The sequence below is a fragment of the Miscanthus floridulus genome, chromosome 5 (assembly GCF_019320115.1).
Source record: "Miscanthus floridulus cultivar M001 chromosome 5, ASM1932011v1, whole genome shotgun sequence".
Taxonomy (NCBI): domain Eukaryota; kingdom Viridiplantae; phylum Streptophyta; class Magnoliopsida; order Poales; family Poaceae; genus Miscanthus; species Miscanthus floridulus.
The window spans coordinates 63,082,846-63,087,732 of NC_089584.1; the positions used below are offsets into that span (position 1 = coordinate 63,082,846).

A 4,887-nucleotide genomic window follows, 5' to 3' on the forward strand; every position below is an offset into this window, starting at 1 on the left:
ACTCCTGTAAGTATGAAAGTTCACTTTTCGCTTGTGTTTTGCATGTATGTCGGCCTTCGTGCCGTTGTGGATGTCGGCGTTCGTGCCGTTGTGGATGTCGGCGTTCGTGCCGTTGTTTCTTGCAGGTTTTGGAAACCTCCCCGTGCAGGGGAGGTGCTGCCGAAATTTTCAATTGAGTCTAATCTTTTTGTATTCCTAGATTACTAGATGCAATCTCTAAGTTCTAAAACTGTTTTCCCGGATTACTCACACATGCAATCTCTGCTCCTTTGTGCAGCCTCCGTCCGCGGGTTCCAATCAATTTGGTAGTGCGTCACCGGGTGATCCCGCCTTTCCTTCACCACCGTCTCATAGGCTACCTTGATCAGGACTAGTGCTAGGTGATGTGGTTGGACATTATTGTAATATTTGTGGTTTATGGTTCTGACTTGTGCTTGGATTTCATGAACTTGTCGTAATAAACATGTGAATGATGATGAACATGTGACTTGTCGTTGTAATATATTGTGATTTGTGGTTCACAAGTTATGGTTGTGATATATTGTGAGAAAATGGGTTCTGTGTGATATATATATGTGATGGTTGATATATATATGTATATATATGAAATGCTTGTGTCGATGGAATACAAAAAACAAAAAAAATTTAAATTTCTGCCTCTTTGCCGAGGGCAATGACCAAGGCCCTCGGCAAAGAAGGGTCCTTTGCCGAGGGCCGTCCCATTGCCCTCGGCAAAGATTTTTTTTAAAAAAAATAAAATTTCTGCAACATTTCTTTGCCGAGGGCCATGGTTGGAGGCCCTCGGCAAAGATTTTTCAAAAAAAAAGAATAATTCTTTGCCGAGGGCCGTCCCATTGCCCTCGGCAAAGATTCTTTGGAAAAATTCTGCACATTTCTTTGCCGAGGGCCATGGTTGGAGGCCCTCGGCAAAGATTTTGAAAAAAAAAAGAATAATTCTTTGCCGAGGGCCCACAGGAGACGGCCCTCGGCAAAGACTCCGTCCCAGGCGCCGGCGCCGTGACGGCTGCTTTTCTTTGCCGAGTGCCGCTCCAGCCCTCGGCAAAGACTTTGCCGAGTGCCCGATAAAGAGCCCTCGACAAAGATCCCTCTTCGCCGACTCAAAATTCCTCGAGAGCTCTTTGCCGAGGGCCGCCCTCAGCAAAGCCTTTGCCGAGGGTTAATGGGCCTTTGCCGAAGCCCTCGGCAAAGAGGCCGCCTCCACCAGTGAGCGTCGAGCCGCTAGTGCCCAAGAATAAGGCCGGCGTCATGTCCGTGCAGGTTCGATCCATTCATGTATCCTTTCAACTTTCATCTCTAGTAGAAAAATAAAATAAAATAAAATTTACAGTAATATGCACGGTTATTATTAATTGCAAGCCTGCACAAAACTAGTACTACGTTGGAAAAAATACAGTTCGGCTGCGACGACTGGACTTGTTGGTAACTTGGCATCATGTGGCAATATAAATACTCCAGTTACACGTACGTGCATGTACGTGCATCGTGTGTATATAAGAACAGTAAGAATTTTAAACAAAAGCTTGTTTATAGATTCGGTCGTCGGTAAACAGTGTTTTAACCGTCTGATCATGGTGAAACGCTATGGGTGTCTCCCATGTTGACCGCGCACGAGGAGTGGGCGGCGTCGCTGTTGTGGCGCCCAAAATGCACGTTACAATTTGTGGTGAGAATTGGACCCGTTTGAACTGCAGATTTCTATGGCCATCTACGTCTAATCATGAACCAAATATCTGCATAAATTTTGGTGGCGCGTCTCAACTGTGGCGTGGCTTTCCGAGGCCGGGGACAAAAACGTGTTTCAAAGAACTCCATTTACGAGAAACGGACGTGCACCATGTACGTGCGCCATGCACGTGGTTACCTACGTGTACGGTTACAGAATTTTATGGTTCACCAACTCACGAAGATTCATTTCGATCCACCCAAAGTTCACCTATTAATAAGAAGAAAAGAAAAAAAAAAGGTGATCTCCGTTGACAGATTTTAGGGGGATTCCATGTGGCAGTCAACTACTTCAATCATGTATATCCACCTCCGGAAGAAAATTGTATGAGCGACGGGCGCACCGTGCGGCTGCTGCTCCCCTCTGTCGGATGGACGCCATGTATACGCGCCTTGCATCGGACGGCAGCCGGAAACTAGGCGGCTTGTGTGTCCTTCCCATCGGCTCCGCATCGCGGCTTGCGTGTCCTTCCCATCGGCTCCGCATCGCCCAACGGCTCAGCCCAAAATCGATCCTTATCGTGACCCTTTCCTCTCGTCTGACTCCGTCGTCGTCGGAGTACCTGCGGTGTCCGGGGAAGACCACGGCGAGGAGGTCGCGAGGATGGCACGGCGAGGCGCGTCTGCTGCGGCACCTGGAGCAGTGCTCGCCCGCGCAGATAGAAAGGGAGAGGATAGGGAGATGGGAGTGGCGGAGACGGATTGGGAGGAGCTTCAGAGGCGGCAGCGGCAGATTGGGACGAGATCCAGAGCTCTGCGGCGTCGTCCCGGTCCCAGCGACCTGAGCCTATGCCTGGGCGTCCTCGCCGTCCACCACGACTGGCTCCACCAAGGTGATTCCTGTACTGACACTTGATTGCTCATTGCTGAATGAACTGAACCAACTGAACTTAACTGTCTATAATGTTCAGGACAATGAAGGGCAAGCAGACTCAACTGTAATGCTATTTGCTCGTCAAGCATCATGTCGATCTTCAGATGAAGGATGAGAATGGGTCAAGTGTCATCTGCCAAGGAACATGCTACCTTACACTAGCTGTATCATGCACTTGGGCATGTGCTTTTTTTAATTGCAAAATCAGTTGTACGAGTAGCACTGGCTGGTAGTATATATTCATTTTCCAGAGCATATAGGTGCTCGTTGTTTTCTATGTCAGGGTTGCAAGTTCAGAACTTAGTTTCATATAACAGAAACATGGTCCAAGTTTCTGTGTTTCGACGTTTGTTGTCAAAATTAGACAAGTTGTAAAATGCGATTTTTGTCTGAAATATATTTGGATGTTCTGAAATCAGCAGTGGAATGCATGTCTGAATAATCTAACAATTGTTTCTATGGAATGCATTATTCTGTGGAAGCCCGGCCTGTGATTTCAAATCTCCCTTCTCAGTTCCTTGCTTTTCAATATAAAATCCATTTTTCACATATTTTGTCCATCTAGGCAGTATATATTGCGATGGCAAATTGTATACTCCATTCAAATTGAAGACTCTGAGAGCATGCTTACATAATAAACCTGTAAGATATAGTTTTCTATTTAATTAATAAACCTATATTACACCTTACAATGTATAAATTGAAATGTAGTAGTATATATACCTATGGATTCAAACATCCGGCAAGAGCATGTAATGGTGGAATCTTCAGTGTTCAATACTACTGTTGCTCCATGGTCAGACTGCATATACTTAACAAAGAATGTCAAGTGTGTCCCCGCAGTTTTCAACAATTCACAAGTCAATATAAATTGCCTTTTAAATTCTTCCTCAAACTCTGAATACATTCTCCTTGTATATGATTCAGCTGCAGTATTCAACATAGGTAGGTTTGGAATGTATGTAACTGGATTCTTTCGGCGGGACTGAAAATCGGCATCCAACTCATTTGCACGGAGACTAGCTGCAACCTTGTCACATTCTACAAGGAGTTCCGAAAGACCAAGTTTTCTACGAAATCTTTTCTTGAAGACATTGTTCATACCTTCGCTCCTTTGGGTCGAGTTCATGTCTGCTGTAAAAGAGTCGCGATATACTGCAGCCCACTTTGCCCTCAAAGCATATAGATTTGCCATCCATGAGTTTTCCTCCAGGTTATATTTGGCCAACAATTCATGCCATTTCTCTATGAAGTATGTCTTAGATCTGTCTTCGTACACACATTTTTTGAAATCAGATAGAAACTTGTTATCTGACTCATTCTTATCCAACTCATTCTTATTCGACTCATGAATTACGTGACTTAGATGTTTAGCAGCATTTAAGCAAATATGCCACAAACAAAGACGGTGCCTTGTATTTAGGAATACATAAGCAATTGCTCCTGCCATAGCCGCATCTTGATCAGTGAAAATTGTGCTTGGGTGCTTTCCTGACATAGCTGTTAGGAAGGTTTCAAAAAGCCAAACAAATGATTCTATAGATTCATTAAATATAAGTGCACATCCAAAAATTATTGTCTGCTTGTGATGGTTGGTGCCAAGAATCGGAGCAAAAGGCATTTCGAACTTATTAGTTTGAAATGTGGTGTCAAATGACACAGCATCACCAAAGCATTTGTAATCCATGATGGATTGACCATCTGCCCAAAAAAATTTGCTATACGGCCATCATTCTTGTCTACCTGAATAGCATAAAAAATGTAGGATCTTGTAACTGCTTATTTCTCAGGTATTCAGATAAAGTTTGTGCATCATTGGCTTCTAAATACTGTCGTCGCTCGCGACCAATCTCATTATAGCAATCCATCTTAGCAAAAGGTAAGTTCTCTTCCCCACCATAAAACTCTTTCATGAACTCATAAACTTGGGAAGGCTTCATTCCAGCTTCCCGTATCTGCCCAATTAGTTTCCTGTTTGCTTCAATAACTTGTTGTTGGGACCTCAGCTTGTGTGACTTATTTGGACTAGCAAGATAATGATTATGCTCTTGTATGACCTTTTGCACTGTCCAAATCCCCTCCTTGCTGATACTAAACTGAACACGAGCATCACAACCCGTCCTTGTAATGTCCTTTTGTGATGACTCATTTTCTCGTTGTCCTTGGCTACTGCAAACCATATATTTCTGAGATAAACTACCATCTTTGTGGTGCTTTGTCCTGCTCTTTCTAACACTGAATCCAATCTTGCCAGCATAGGTGTTGTACAT

At 44.1% G+C, this 4,887-nt stretch overlaps 1 pseudogene; it reads right to left on the bottom strand.

Annotated features, from left to right (window-relative positions):
• Nucleotides 1-3,060: 3,060 nt before the first annotated feature.
• On the bottom strand, nt 3,061-4,887 carry LOC136454702 (protein FAR1-RELATED SEQUENCE 5-like; annotated as a pseudogene).